Here is a 15,930-nt window from a genome sequence, read left to right on the forward strand (position 1 = left end):
ATGTGAGTGGCTGATAGGTGTCTGAATGGCTGTATGGGTGGGTGAGTGGCTGTATCAGGGACTGAGTGGCTGTGTGAGTAGGTCTATGGGTGAGGAGTGGCTGTGTAAGTGGGTGTATGGGTGAGTGAGTGAGCGGCTGTGTAAGTGGGTGTATGGGTAAGTGAATGGGTGTGCAAGGAGCTGTATTGTTCATTCAGTGTTTGTATGAGTGCCTGAATAAGTGAGTGACTTGGCATGTTAGTGCTTGCTTCGATGTGCAAATGGGTTTGTAAGTAGTTTTGTGAAAGAGTGATAGTGTGAGTCATTCCGTTAGTAGCTGTATCGGTGGATGAGTGGTTGTCTGAGTTGCTGTATGAGGGAGTGAGTGGCTGTGTATCGGTAGTTGTATGGGTCTGTAAATGGGAATTTCTGAGTGATTGTGTGGGTGTATGAGAGGTTATATGGGGTGTGAATGGTGTGTGAGTGGCTATGTGAATGATGACATCACTGATTACATCTCAAATGACATCACTGATGACATCAGTGATGTCACTGACCATGTAGTATACGAGTTCATAAATAGTGCATTGTGGGGTCATAAGATATAGTTAGCTCAGGTAACTATAACTGTTGAAAATCAATGGTTTAGTACGTGAAAACTGAGCATAGGGAGAACATCCCTGTAACCTTTGGTTTTTTTGGTGGATATCGAAGATTTATTTTTTATTTTAACGTTTTGGAGTGGGTGTGCGAGTGGCTTTATAGGTTGGCGAGTGGGTGTGTCAGTGAATGTATAGGTCGTGAGTGGGTGCGTGAGTGGCTGTGTAGGTCGGTGAGTGGGTGCGTGAGTGGCTGTATAGGTCGGTGATTGGGTGTATGAGTGGCTGTATAGATCGGTGAGTGGGTGTGTGAGTGGCTGTATGGCTCTAAGCCTGGGTGTGTGAGTAGCTGTGTGGGTGGGTTTGTGAACGGATGTATGGGTTTGTGTGTGAACGGATGTATGGGTTTGTATGTGAGTGGCTGCATGGGTTTGTGAGTGGCTGTGTGGGTCTGTGAGTAGGTGTGTGAGTGGCTGTATGGGTCTGTGAGTAAATATAGCACTGGCTGTATGGGTCTGTACAGTGGGTGGAGAAAGGAAGTAGGTCCTCTGGTCAGCTCTCAGCAATCCCACTGCATGGGACTTACTGGAAGTAACAGGAGGGGTTCTGGCCCAAACAATCCTCAGCATCCAAGGGGACTTTATCCCCCAACAAGTAGTGCGCCAGGAGGCGCATTTGCAGAGTTGTGAACAAATGGGGTGGGGCTTCCGATGAGCTCTCAGCACTCCTGCTGCGTGGAATTTACTGTTGGCAACAGAAGGAGTTATTGGCCCCTAAGGACCCTTAGCATCCAAGGGAACTTCAGCACCCAAGTAGTGCACCAGATGACGTGCTTCCAGGGTGGTGGACAAAGTGGGTGGGGCTTCAGACGAGATCCCAGCAATCCTGCTGTGTGGGACTTACTGGTGGTAACAGGAGAAGTTCTTGGACCCCAAGGACCCTCAGCCTCCAAGAGGACTTCATTTTCCTAGTAGAGCACAAGGAGGCATGTTTGCAGAGTGGTTGACAAAGGGGGCGGGCCCCCGAGGAGCTCTCAGCAATCCAGCTGTGTGGGACTTGCTGGTGGTAACAGGAGGGATCCTTATCCCCCAAAAACCCTCAGCATCCATGAGGACTTCATCTCTCAAGGAGTGGGGCGCCAGAAGGAACGTTCTCAGAGTTGGTGAGAATGGGGGTGGGATCTCTGATCAGCTTGTGGTATATAAATAAATAATACCGGATCTAGGTTTGACTGGACATAGCAATAACAGATAGCTCAATAAATAAGAGTCAAGATTCGAGGTAGTAGGAGTTTGCAGGTTTAATACAGCATAAAGGACAGGAACAGGACAACCTGCACGGGAACAGGATGGCAGGGCCCTGCAGGGGGGACAGGGAATGAGCGCGCTAACTTTAATAACAATGTACAACATATATATACTAAAACAATTGCATTACAGTGAATACAGTAGGCGGAGCAGTGGGTGTGGTCAATAGCAGTCGCGAAAGATAAGGGTGAAAGTAGGTGTAACAGGAGGCGTATACATAGACATGTGATGTAAACGTAACAGAATATGTCATAAATGGGGCGGAAACATGGAGGGGGCTACCTAAGGAGCCGGGACCTCTAACCTAATGGTGCGCGCAAACTGACAATGACGCGTTACTAGGAGAAGCTGGGGGCTATGAACTCTGCGCTAGGAGCAGAGACTGAAGTCTGGAGAGTCAGGGCGACATGTACCTAAATCCTATCTAGTATCTAATGTTTAGAGGACATGTTGATATAAACTAAGAGTCAGGAGGGGAGAGGCTAACAGACTCTAAGACTGGAGCATGCATTATTCTACGTGTAGTGCGTGTTGAGGAATATTAAATGACCATTAAATGCAGTATTTCTCCTACATGGAGACGTAAAGGCTAGACAATGACGGAAACTATTGATGCGATTCAGTAGTTTAGGAATGCAGAGAAGGAGGGCTGAACTGATAACTAGAATCATAACATACTTTTGGCAGACTCGTAGGCAGAGCCAGGCCGAGCCGGGCACTGCGAGGCAGGAAGTAAGTGAAGGGTCGAGGATACAGGTGGGGGCTGTATCGCTCCTCAGCGAGGGTTCAGGAGACAGGAGCTGAATCTGGTGTCCGGGCCCTTTTGAGGCCTAGAAACGGGGACTTTTTCAATGAAATAACGTGCACACTGAGAAACGTGGCAACGTAACCTTACATAGGCCTGATATTCGTAGCTTTCACGAGAACTGGGAACTGGCATACTAGGGATGGACACAACTGTAATTGCGTCTTTAATCAAACATGGGGGATACATATGCATATTAATCATGCACACATAACATAAGATGGGGGACACGTAGGGACACAGAACATGGCAAAATTTACTTTTCCACATTCCCTCCTTGTCACTACGTTTCCATCAGGAAACATCAATATTCATGATACCATCTATCATTTCATACAGTATCATTTGCTCGTCTCGAATTTTCTTGGAACTGGATTTAGAACGGGACTTAGGACTAGGAATACAAGAGGTAGCACAAATGCCGCAAATCGCAGGGCCACATTGTATACAGAGGCAGCAACTGAATATGATCGCTACTGCAATACCGAGAAAGGACAATACTTTCCATCCCCAGGCGGAAATTATATTCCAGAACCAACCGGACCATGTCCAGGTGCCTGGATCTTGGTGTAACATATGGGCAATATTATGGAGTCTGGTAATAGCTGAATAAACAGACGGTGCGTTATTAGGAATGAAAATGCAGCAACTAGATCCGATGACTCTACATGCCCCGCCCCTATCGGCCAGTATGACGTCAAGGACGAGACTATTCTGGAGCACGACAATTCTCATAAAGGATTGCTCTTCGGTTAAGTTACCTAGAGCAGAAGTAGTCTCAATCACTACTGCTTCGAGGGTTCTCGTTAATCTACGTATCAGTTTACTATTCACGACAGTGCCTAAATAGGGGAAGACACCTTTATTGATATCTATATATTGTTCTAGAGCAGTTTCAGTATAATCGACAATCGGGAGGTCTCTTTTGTGTCTAGTATGTACTAGGTGGGAATTCCTATGATAGTCAGGTGGGGCTAGGAAAACTGGTGGCAGTAGGAAGGCAATGTAACAGGTTCCCTCCCAATCGAGGGGCAGACGAACATATGCGGTCTGACCACAAACAAAATAAGAATGACGTGAAGCTTTGAAAATAGATTTCCTACTGTCACTATACTTGACAATAGTGGTACAATCACTATGTCCTACATGTACGGAACCATTATTTCGGACACATAATTCACCTTTGACTGGTAATACTGACATAGAGGGTAAGTCTGGAGTAGTATCAGACTGAACATTCAGGACCATAAAATTCGAAGAATAATTACCTAAATTATGAACTTCATTTTCTAGATCTAACCCTGTTCTGTGGGGAAGACCTTGCTTGTCTGGGAAACATGTACTGTTAAGAAAAGACATATCTGTTGAGGATGACGTTAACGTGGACCATGCTCCACATGAACCATTATGTGAAAATGGATAAGGAAAGAGTGGCAGAACTCCCTTCGGTGTCTGGAAAGGGGGGAGTCGACCACACACCCAACAATTAGTGGCATTGCTGGTCTGGTGTGAATAATGTAACATGCGGATAAAGGAATTATTACGCATAGCAAGACGATATGAGAGTTCATGAGGAGGTAGATCACTAAACGTGTGCTCTACTGTAGCATTAGCAGACTTATTTACATGAGAAACTGGAAAATACAAATAAAATGCATAACATGTGCAGGTAATCATAAGGCTGAGATATAGCAGAAAACATAAAATAATAGTGCAACTTTTAGAGTTCTCACTAACTCTCTCTCTGTGGGGGTCTATTATATACATGTCAGAAACCGGTCTAACCGTTTCACCTAGGGGAGGACTTAGACAATCAAACTGGCTGACTTATTTTACTAGACCTTAATTTTTTCTTATACTCCTGCTGCGGAGTTTTCTCTAACAGGGAGGAATCTGTATCATTGTCTTTTGCGGGACAGTCCTTGAGAATAGTACTTTGGCAATCCTTAAAATCCTCGGAAATGTTCTTTGAAACAGTCTTTAGTCCGTAAAATCTTTTCACATGAGACAGGTGGACCCAGCCCTTCCTGCCTTCCAGCTTGACGGCAGTACGGGTGGCCAGGAGGACCTGCTTGGGCTCCTTCCAGCGGGGCTCCAGCGGACTTGAACGATCAAAATTCCGGACAAGAACCATGCATCCGGGAACGATCTCATGCGGTGCCACCTCGGTATTGTCTGGAAATGCGGCGGCAACCTGTGAACGACAAGAGTGTAGGGCAGACATCAAGGAAGCTAGGTAATCTGTCAGCATATTACTTGAAACATCGGTAATACTTCGGGGTCTAGGTGTACCCCACATATTAGGGGGGCGGCCGAATACGACCTCATACGGGGACAGACCTGATCTGGAATGTGCGACCATGCGCATATAAAACAAAGCGACTGGCAGAGCTACTAACCAGTCCACACCTTTCTCTTTACATACTTTGGCGATGCGGATTTTCAGGGTCTGATTATGTCTCTCTACGAGACCGGCTGCTTCAGGATGGCGTACACAATGGAACTTCCACTGGTACCCTAACAAAAGGGAGATATGTTTCATGAGCTCAGATGAGAATGGCTGGCCGTTATCAGAATATACGACCCTAGGGAGTCCGTAGCGGGGGAAGAATTCACGAACCAACTGCTTGGCAGTGGTCGCGGCTGTGTAATCTGGGACTGGATATGCTTCTGTCCATCTGGACAAAGCGCATACAACTACAAGGACATACTTGAAACCTCGACATCGCTCCATCTGAATATAATCCATTTGGAGGACTTCAAAAGGGTGGTCAGGGGGCTGGAAACAGCCTTGTTCCACCGGGACACTTTTACCTGGATTAAACTGGCAACATATCATACAGGTACGGACTTTCTGCTTGGCTGCAGCTCGTAAATGCTTGTTGAACCAAATGTTCTGGATACTGTCTAACATAGCTTTTTCTCCTAAATGTGCTGGACTATGTGCGGTATTGATAATGACTTGAACCATAGAGTCGGGGAGAAACCATGTGGCTTTTCCCTTCGTTACCCATCCCTGATCTGTCTGGACCCCTCCTTGTTTGGACCATTTCTTGATTTCATCGGGAGTAGCATGTAACTGGATATCTATGACATCTTGAGTAGGGTCCTTAACTGTCATACAAGTAGTCGGATCTGGAGTATGTGTCTGTGTCGGATTAACTGAAACGTCTGGAGTCTGTGCTGTAAGCTTGGCTGTGCGATCTGCTAGATCGTTACCTTGAGAAATAGTGTCAGTAACTTTCGTATGTGCTTTGCATTTCATGATAGCAATAGATGTCGGTAAGTGTATGGCATCTAACAGAGCTTGAATAAGGAGACCATGCTGAATCTTGGTTCCATGAGAAGTCATGAAACCTCTCTCCTGCCAGAGCACTCCAAAGTCGTGTACAACTCCAAATGCGTAACGTGAATCTGTGTAAACATTGACTTTCAGGTTCTTGGCATGAATGCAGGCTTGAGTCAGAGCAACTAGCTCTGCTGCTTGAGCAGACAGGATGTCAATACGGTGTGTTTCTATAACTTCAGTGCCAGTAGTCACTGCATACGCGGCTACTAGTTCTCCTGTACTTGTTCTCATACATGAACCATCCACATAAAGTGTCAGGTCGGGATCTGGTAATGGAATATCTGTCAGATCTTGTCTTGGCTTAGTCATAGTGTTAACTACTTCCACACAGTCGTGTGTGGCAGGATTCGAATTAACTGACGGTAACAGTGTAGCAGGATTTAGAACGTTGCAGCGTCTGATTTCTATGTGTGGCTGGAACAGTGTCAGTTCATAACCTGTTAAACGTGCAATTGTCAAGTGCTGAGTCTGTGTTCGGTTTAAAAGAACTTCCACGGAGTGTGGTACTTGTACTGTCAAGGAATGTCCTAATACTATGGAATCACTTTGTCTGATAGCTAGTGCTGTGGCTGCAACTGACTTGAGGCACGCAGGCAGAGCCTGGGCTACAGGATCTAATGTGCTCGAAAAATAAGCACAGGGCTTGTATTGTCCTGCTTGATCTTGTGTGAGAACAGATAATGCTGTACCATCACGTTCAGTGACGAAAAGTGTAAAAGGCTTACTGTAGTTCGGTGTAGCTAGAACTGGAGCTTGGCATAAGGCTTTCTTTAACTCATTGAAACTAAGTGTATGTTCAGATGTCCAAGGGAGGACAGTCGATACGGCTGCCTCCTGTGTCGTTAACTGTATCAGTGGCTTGGCTAGGAATGCATACTGAGGAATCCATTGTCTGCAGTAAGAAGTGAGGCCGATAAAAGCACGTACCTCCTTCTGGGTCTTGGGCTGAGGAAGACTCGCTATTAACTGGATACGGTCAGGTGTCAACTGCCTACCCCTCTTGGACAGTAAGTGGCCTAAGTAGATCACTTGCTGGACACAGAATTGAAGCTTCGAAGGGGACACCTTGTGCCCCATCTCGGCAAGGAAATACAGGACTGTAAGTGATGCTCGCTCGCAAGCACGTTCAGAACGGGCTGTGATCAGTAGATCATCGACATACTGGAGCAGGGCAGTGTCAGTTGGCATGTGAATATTGTCTAGTTGTCTCTTAAGTGCTTGACTGTAAATACTAGGACTTTCTGTGAATCCTTGAGGAGCTCGTGTAAACATATAGCTCCTTCCATTTAAACAAAATCCGAAAAGAAACTGGCTGTCTGGATGAATGGGGACACTGAAAAACGCGTTCTTGAGGTCTATGACTGAAAAAAATGAGGCTTCGGAATCAATGGCTGTCAATAGGGAAGAGATATCTGGGACAACTGGGTACTGGGGAATAATACATTTATTAAGTTCTCGAAGGTCAATCACTAATCGATATACTGGGGGTGCATTTGGATCAGTACGTTTCATGACTGGAATGATCGGAGAATTACATACATTGGAGTCAGTTTCTACAACTACTCCTTGAGCCATGAGCTCGTCAATAATTTTGGATAAGGCTGCTACAGCCTCAGGTGGTAATCTGTACTGTCTGATTCGTGGTAACACTACACCTGGCTTGAGAGTCACACGATGGGGTGTGATTTGCATATAACCTACATCAGTTGGACCTTGCGCCCATAGATGCTGCGGAACATTGGACAATCTCGGATCAAAATCTCGTAATACATAGTGACCCTTGAAGTCACGTAAGAACAGTCGTATTCCTTCTGGGGAACAACATATGACTGCACCTAATTCTTTCAGTGTTTTAATACCTAACAGATTTTCTGGACACGACTTCGTAAGTAACAGATCAGTAGTGCGGGACAATGGACCTACTTCTAGAGTAACTGGCTTAGATATCTCGTTTACAATAGGCTTTCCTGAAAATCCAAGGGAAACATTTCTAGAGCCTGAGAGCGGAGCCCCTGGAACTTCGGCGTGACTAATGGTGGTCCTACTTGCCCCTGTATCAATCAGAAACTTTCTGTCTTTCCCTAATACTTGACTATGAACATAGGGACCCTCTTGATCTACAGGAATCTCGATGAGAGGCAAGCCTACCTCCCTCTCTAGGCTGTTTCATGAATATGGCTGATACTCTGGATACTCGGACTGTGCATACTGGTACATCTGCTGTGTAACATGCTGTGTTGCAGCAATAGGCTGCGGTGCTGGAACTGTCTGTTGTGCATTCTGTGGCTGAGAAGTCTGTGAAACTTGTTCTTGTCTAGGCGGACGTGGTCTTTCTTTAGTCTTACCGGTAGCTATATTGTGTTTCAGAACTGCACACTCGTTTATAAAATGACCTGGCTGTTTACAATAATTGCATGTCCCTTTAACGGGAACTGCAGGATGACTGGCTTGATTCGTACCCCTCTTCTGACTGTCTTGAGGAACAGATTGTGCAACTAGTACTTTCATTTTCGTGTCTTTCATACGTTTTCTTTCATGATCTTGCTCTTCTCTGATTCTATTCTGGTGATACTGAAGCATCTGTAACATTTGGGACGGGGTATTAGCTTGCCAGGTACTTTCGACTTTCAAAACTCGATTCTTAACTTGTGGACTTGAATTCTCGACTAATTTAGTAACAAAAAGATGAGGGTATGACTCGCTACTTGTCTTGAGGCCACTGTTAATACTAAAGCATTTCTCAAATCTAGAATAAAAATCACTAGTGTCTTCGTCTTGTTTCTGTTTACAGGCTGAGATTGCATCCCAGTCTTCCTTTTTAGTCGCTAATAATCTTGGCAAAACTTGTATTAACAGTTCTGGTAATTCTTTACATTTCTCTCCAAGACCGGTACCTGGTACTCGTATCTTATCTTCAGCTTCTAGAACTGCCCAATCGATCTTTTTCTCTCCCACCTCCCATTCTTTTTCCTTGAGTTTTTCATATACCCCTGCGGGCAACAGGACTTTTAACATTTTAATTATATCTGGATACGTGTATTCTCCCATACGGAGCATGTCTTTTAATTCTCGGTGGAACCCTGCTGGATCTTTGTCATGACAGGGAATTAATTTCTTCATTTCTAAGAGTTCCATCTTTGTAATCGGAGTGTAAACAAATACTCGTTGCATTTCACCATCTGCTGTCCTGACTGGGTGCACTTCTCGTAACGGATTATGTCTATCTATATAAAACGGTTTACTTTCTGGAGGTGAGACATGAACAAAATGCGGGTTCAGGAACGTTCTATATTTGTGGCGCTGTTCTAGAATAACGCTAATTAAATCGGTACCTAGACCTTTCCATCTATACTGGAGTAACTCGTTCAGGACATCGTGTAACGGACCTGGATCAGAATGTTGACCCTCATACAGAGTAATGAGGTGCTGGATCATATACATACCCACCAGTCGTTGCTCGGCTGGGGGCAGTTTCAGAAACATTTGTGCCACTATTTCATCTGGAAAAGTGGTAGAATCAGTAATCCATCGGACTGCTGATCGGGCTAGTTCTTGTTCATGCATAGTACTTAACTCACTGTAACCGATTCGTGATTTCAGAATATGATCGGTAGCTTGAAATACTTGTTCTAGAGAACCTTGTTCTGGTGCTGGGTGAGGAACAGTTTTCTTGTAGTCTAGACGTGAATGTCGGTCGGAAAGTCTAGTTCTACCTACATACGCTATTCTGGCGGGATTCTCGTCCTCTACCTCTTCAGTAGAAGAGTCATTCTCTTTCTCGCTTACTTGTGCTTCTTTGCGTTTCTCGTGTAACCTTATTATTTCTTTACGAATTCTCTTGTACATACTCTCTATACTACTGATAGTTCTGTGTTTACCCTCGGCTATATTATCACTCCACCTTGTCAGGATTCTCATTTCGGCCGGATCTTTGGTCGGATAATCTTGTTCTCTTATTAAACAATTAATCAGAAACTTTAATAACATGAGCTGGATCTCAGCTTTCCTTTGAGACATGGCTTCGCCAATACTTTCTGGATCATCCCCTGTACGGATGAAACGATATATTCTGTCTAGATCTTCTTTCATATTCGGTAGGGTATCCAAATACCCGGTCACCCGTCTTACACGGATGGAATATATAACCGTACTATCATCACCTGCAACTGGATCATAGCGGCATTCAGTAAGAGCTCGTCGGATATCTGCAACAGACTTATATTTGGGCGTACGCTGTAACGCACTTTCATGTAACTCGACTAACGTTACTCGTTGGTGTGGCGGCGGGGTACCAGGAGGACCTCCTCCTGCGGCCCCTAAACTAGAATCGTCGACTGATACTCTTCGTGCTGGAGCGGCGGGAAATTGTAATGTGGGCTGGACCGGGGGTACCGTAGCAGGTACTCCGGTGTCTGGAGGAGCAGGATTTACATTATTTACAGGAGCTGGCGGAACAGGATTTGTATATTCTGGGACTGTGTCGTCCAAATAGGACAAAATAAAAATATCAGCTGCGGTCGGTTTGTGACGTAGCTTGGTCGGAACTAATGGTGGCGGAAAATTACTGGATGCCTCCGGGGTTGCTTTTGGCAAGCCCTCGGCAAGAAGAGGATACATACCCTTAATGAGGGCATTCCTCTGTCTGTCGGACTGTTCGGTTTTAACTCGTTCACCTATCTCGATTAGTTCCCTTTCTTGGGCTCGTTCTAAGGATTCTCTACTTAGTTCTGACTTTCTGATTTCTTTTTCGGTTCTTTTATGAGATTCTTTGCGCCATAACTCGATGGCATCTTTCTGTGACTGTCTGGCTTTCTTTTTCCATAATGCTTCTTCTACTCGCATGATGCACTCGGCATCCCATGTACCTGATACGGGCCATCTATACTTTTCTTCTAACTGTTTGGTATACTCTACCCATAAATCTAGATATAATATGGCACTTATGCCATGCTTCTGATACATAAAATGACCTGGACTGTCCCTAGGCGGGACAGGAACTGCTGCTTCTAACAGACCTTTTCTAGTTTTCAACTGACGTAGTTTGGAAAATAGCGGCATGACTGAACTGTAATCTAGACACAATACAATACACAATGAACACGATACCTACCCCACTTTCATACCACGACATTAAAATACATGAATGACATTTGAAATAACAGTTCGAACAGAATACTACCTGGAATACTGAAAACAGAATACATGAATCTTCTCGAGAACAGAACTGACTAGAACAGAAACTAGATGCACTGCTAAAACAGTACGAAACTTACCGGTCTCATAAAGAGACACGTCAGGACCCGCATCCACCGAAGTGGACACTTAGTTTTGGGTCTGTGTACCACCAAAACCCACGGACCAGAGTCAATTAGATTGACCCTGTCTAGATACTACCCCAGCAACGGTACTCACCGGGCAGCAAGAACGGAAGGCCTCGGACTGGACTGGACTGCTTCGACGCCGGACGGACGAACTTCGGACTTCAGTTACGGGTGGGCCTCCGGATACCTCGGACCTTGGACTCTCGGCTTGGGCTCTGGTCGGGACTCGCCGCGTTCCTCCACCGCCTCGTCTGGATGCTGGACCGCCACCTCCGTCTCCTCCGTGGGCCTGAGGGATACTTGAAGCAGAAATATCTGCACGTGCACGGTATGGTTCCGTCACGGCTGCAGAGGGTCAGGGGGCCGGCGTGGCTTCACCGGCGCGTGGGGAAAGGGCAAGTCCCTATTCGGGCGCCATTATGTGGTATATAAATAAATAATACCGGATCTAGGTTTGACTGGACATAGCAATAACAGATAGCTCAATAAATAAGAGTCAAGATTCGAGGTAGTAGGAGTTTGCAGGTTTAATACAGCATAAAGGACAGGAACAGGACAACCTGCACGGGAACAGGATGGCAGGGCCCTGCAGGGGGGACAGGGAATGAGCGCGCTAACTTTAATAACAATGTACAACATATATATACTAAAACAATTGCATTACAGTGAATACAGTAGGCGGAGCAGTGGGTGTGGTCAATAGCAGTCGCGAAAGATAAGGGTGAAAGTAGGTGTAACAGGAGGCGTATACATAGACATGTGATGTAAACGTAACAGAATATGTCATAAATGGGGCGGAAACATGGAGGGGGCTACCTAAGGAGCCGGGACCTCTAACCTAATGGTGCGCGCAAACTGACAATGACGCGTTACTAGGAGAAGCTGGGGGCTATGAACTCTGCGCTAGGAGCAGAGACTGAAGTCTGGAGAGTCAGGGCGACATGTACCTAAATCCTATCTAGTATCTAATGTTTAGAGGACATGTTGATATAAACTAAGAGTCAGGAGGGGAGAGGCTAACAGACTCTAAGACTGGAGCATGCATTATTCTACGTGTAGTGCGTGTTGAGGAATATTAAATGACCATTAAATGCAGTATTTCTCCTACATGGAGACGTAAAGGCTAGACAATGACGGAAACTATTGATGCGATTCAGTAGTTTAGGAATGCAGAGAAGGAGGGCTGAACTGATAACTAGAATCATAACATACTTTTGGCAGACTCGTAGGCAGAGCCAGGCCGAGCCGGGCACTGCGAGGCAGGAAGTAAGTGAAGGGTCGAGGATACAGGTGGGGGCTGTATCGCTCCTCAGCGAGGGTTCAGGAGACAGGAGCTGAATCTGGTGTCCGGGCCCTTTTGAGGCCTAGAAACGGGGACTTTTTCAATGAAATAACGTGCACACTGAGAAACGTGGCAACGTAACCTTACATAGGCCTGATATTCGTAGCTTTCACGAGAACTGGGAACTGGCATACTAGGGATGGACACAACTGTAATTGCGTCTTTAATCAAACATGGGGGATACATATGCATATTAATCATGCACACATAACATAAGATGGGGGACACGTAGGGACACAGAACATGGCAAAATTTACTTTTCCACAAGCTGCAGCAGGATTCGCAGTTCTACAGAGGACCTACACAGGTCATACACCGGGGTGTGACCGCGGACTCTCGCGAACTGAGAAAAAAACATTATAAGGCAAATTACTGACCCTCTAACACACACATTGGATCAGGGTACCTCTACCCTGACCCCTTTATTCACTTTGCACAGACATTTTCAGCCCAGAGGACAGTTTCCAGAGATATAAAATGGCCTTCACAACTTTTCGGTCTAGGTGCGGCCAGCCAATCAGGACCCTGCTTAGGCACATGGAACCGCATATTCACTGAGAGTGGATCCGCAGAGGATCCACGTCCCTAGATATACAAATTTGGTTTTCAGCCATTATCTCGAAAACTACTGAACGGGCTTACAAGTTTCAACAAGCACTGGCGTTGCCAATAGGTCTCGTAATAGGAAAGTTGGAGCTATTGGTTTTGTAAATGACAAAGCCCTTTATGTTTTTAAAATGAAAACAAAAATAAAAGGCATTGTTATTTGCAATTGTAATAGCTCCAACTTTCCTACTGCGAGACCTATTGGCAACGCCAGTGCTTGTTTACCTGGCTGGGCTTGCTGTCCAGTAGCAGCAGGGCATCCAGTGGGGTCGGAGCAGTGGACGCCAGGCTCCCCCATCATGCCATGTAGATGCCCAGAGCAGTGTCCTCTGTTTGGAGCGTGGCTGTCTCGTGCATCTGGGTATAAATCCTGGTTAGAAACCATCGAGGAGGCAGCTAGCCTCGGTGCGTTTAACAAGTGTCTTTTGCAACACGGAATTTAAAAGAATTTGGGGTGGGGGGTGAATTCGGCCTAGCATTGGCATAAAGTGCATGACAAGAACCTGAAGGGTAGAAAAGAAGTATGGGTCTAGCCGAGAGAGTGATGGAAGACATAAAGGAAACGACCTGGAAAGAGAGAAGGAAAGACGAATTAAAGCTGAAGACAAAGACAGGCAGAACGAGTTAGAGAGAAACCGGACAGGAGTAATGAGTTAAAGACAGCAGAAATGTCCAGCGAGGATGATGAGGGGAGTGATGAAGAATGGGAGAGCGGGGGATGGGTGCGCAGTGGAGTAGTGGCTCCTCCCTGGGCCTTGTCTGTTTGTTTAAAGTTCAGCAGATGTTACCCTGGGGGCGAAGATGTTCATGGAGTCCGAGGGGCCCTGACCTGGGAGATAAAGAGATGTGGTTTGACCCTGCCCGGGCCGTGCGGAGTGTGTGTGTGTGTGCTGGGAGGAGGGGCGCTGCAGCCGGGCCTCAAGGGTCAAATATTAGAACCATGCGGTGGGGGCAGGGCGAGTCCATACAACTCTGCTGCTCTTAGATTAGAAATATACGGGCAGCTTGGCCAAGCGATGAGATCTGACTAGTGTAGTAGAATGTTAAAACTGGTTTTTTTTTTATGCATCGAGGTCGTTATAAAAATCAGTTCAGTCAGGCAGCCTGCATAGATTAACCAAGACAACCAGATAAAAATGCAGGTAAAAAAGCCGAAGCCAGTCAAAAATAAAGACGCAGACCGAGATCGATGAAAATATTCAGATAGGAAGATAAAAAGATATTTGTCACGAGGACAGAAAACAAGAAAACGAGAAGCTGCGTTAGTGGAGTGAGCGCCGCAGCTGATCGGGGGTGTGCTGCGTGAAAAGAGTCGGAGAGAGATCCCAAAAGAAGTTAGGAGGCGATTGGCGTTTCTGGGAGAACTGTGCCGAGCGGGGGCAACACCATCTGGCAGGACTTGAGGAGTCTTCACGCTATTTAAATAACAATCTGCTGCTGCTGCTTTCATAACGCTGGCCTTGATTGTCAATTGTGTGCAGTGTGTAACATCGATGTACATTAGGTATACACTGATTTTGAGACTCCACTTACTATAACTCCGCTCCTTGTGACTGCAACCCCTTTCCTCTGCCACACGCTAACTCACAATGTATGGGTTGCCGGAGTAAGTTTGGGCATAACATCCAGTTGGGACAGTACAGTATGGGACACATTAATCTACTGATACTGCTTGCTGAAACACGAGCTGTTGTGTAATGTCACCAATGTTGTGCATTAGCTGGGTGGTGCGGGGTGCAGGAGCGGCAAAACAAGAGAAGCAAACTGAAAGTACGGCCGGCCTGTGGCCGGCCATGAATAATTAGGGGAGGAGAAGCCCTTTGATGTGCTGGGCTGGAAGAGAAGCAATCTGAATGTACGGCCGGCCTGCGGCCGGCCATGAATAATTAGGGGAGGAGAAGCCCTTTGATGTGCTGGGCTGGCAGTGAATGCGCGTGCTTGTTTGCTCACGTGATTCACGTGAACTTCAAGAAAACCGCAGGAACAAAGCCCTTGGTTTGACGATGTTTTTGGCTACTTGAATTCTCGATCCCTCAATGCGCTTGCGCGCATTGTAGGTCACGAGACCTAAAAAGCAGGCTTTTCCGTACCAAGAGCTAGCTTTCTACCAAATGTGGTGCAATTAAGTCCAGCGGTTCAGGCTGTAGTGACGTTTAAAATCCCTATGGCAAACTGCATGGGGAAAACCTGCTTGGGATTCCCCCCTTTTCTCTTGGCCCCTGATTGAAAGATCACCCTGAGACTAGAACTAAGCACCGTACTCATTTTGATAAGATTCATCAAATGGCACCAAAGTTATTGGCAAGACAAAAAACGCTTTTCCTATGAAAAGTCCTAACTGTTGGAGACTACCAGTATAAATATAAGTATATATTTTATTTATTTCAAAATACCCTATATCAACAGCTGCAGGTGTAGCAATGGGGGCCAGCTTCTACCCCAGCTATGCCTGTCTCCACATGGGCTGGTGGGAGGAGCTGGTTCTACAGAAAACCTGTGAAACAGCATTTCGAGATCATGTGAAACTGTGGTTGAGATTCGTAGACGATTTGTTTGTGATCTGGCACGGGACTGTGCCTGAAGCAGAAAGATTCATGGAGGGACTGAACAACAACGATATCA

General features: G+C 45.9%; 1 protein-coding gene and 1 long non-coding RNA gene across 4 annotated transcripts in view; both read right to left on the reverse strand.

The window, feature by feature from the left end:
* The window catches only part of USP32 (ubiquitin specific peptidase 32), a 1,745,589-nt gene that overhangs the window by 1,526,153 nt on the left and 203,506 nt on the right, over window positions 1–15,930 (reverse strand). The window lies entirely within an intron of this gene.
* Window positions 695–15,518, reverse strand: LOC144824506 (uncharacterized). Its single transcript, XR_013608987.1, has 3 exons — window positions 13,534–15,518; window positions 12,968–13,359; window positions 695–1,769 (listed from the first exon to the last, which is right to left on the reverse strand). It is a non-coding gene; the product is annotated as an uncharacterized LOC144824506 (long non-coding RNA).

This window comes from Lissotriton helveticus, chromosome 3_1 (assembly GCF_964261635.1).
Source record: "Lissotriton helveticus chromosome 3_1, aLisHel1.1, whole genome shotgun sequence".
Classification (NCBI taxonomy): domain Eukaryota; kingdom Metazoa; phylum Chordata; class Amphibia; order Caudata; family Salamandridae; genus Lissotriton; species Lissotriton helveticus.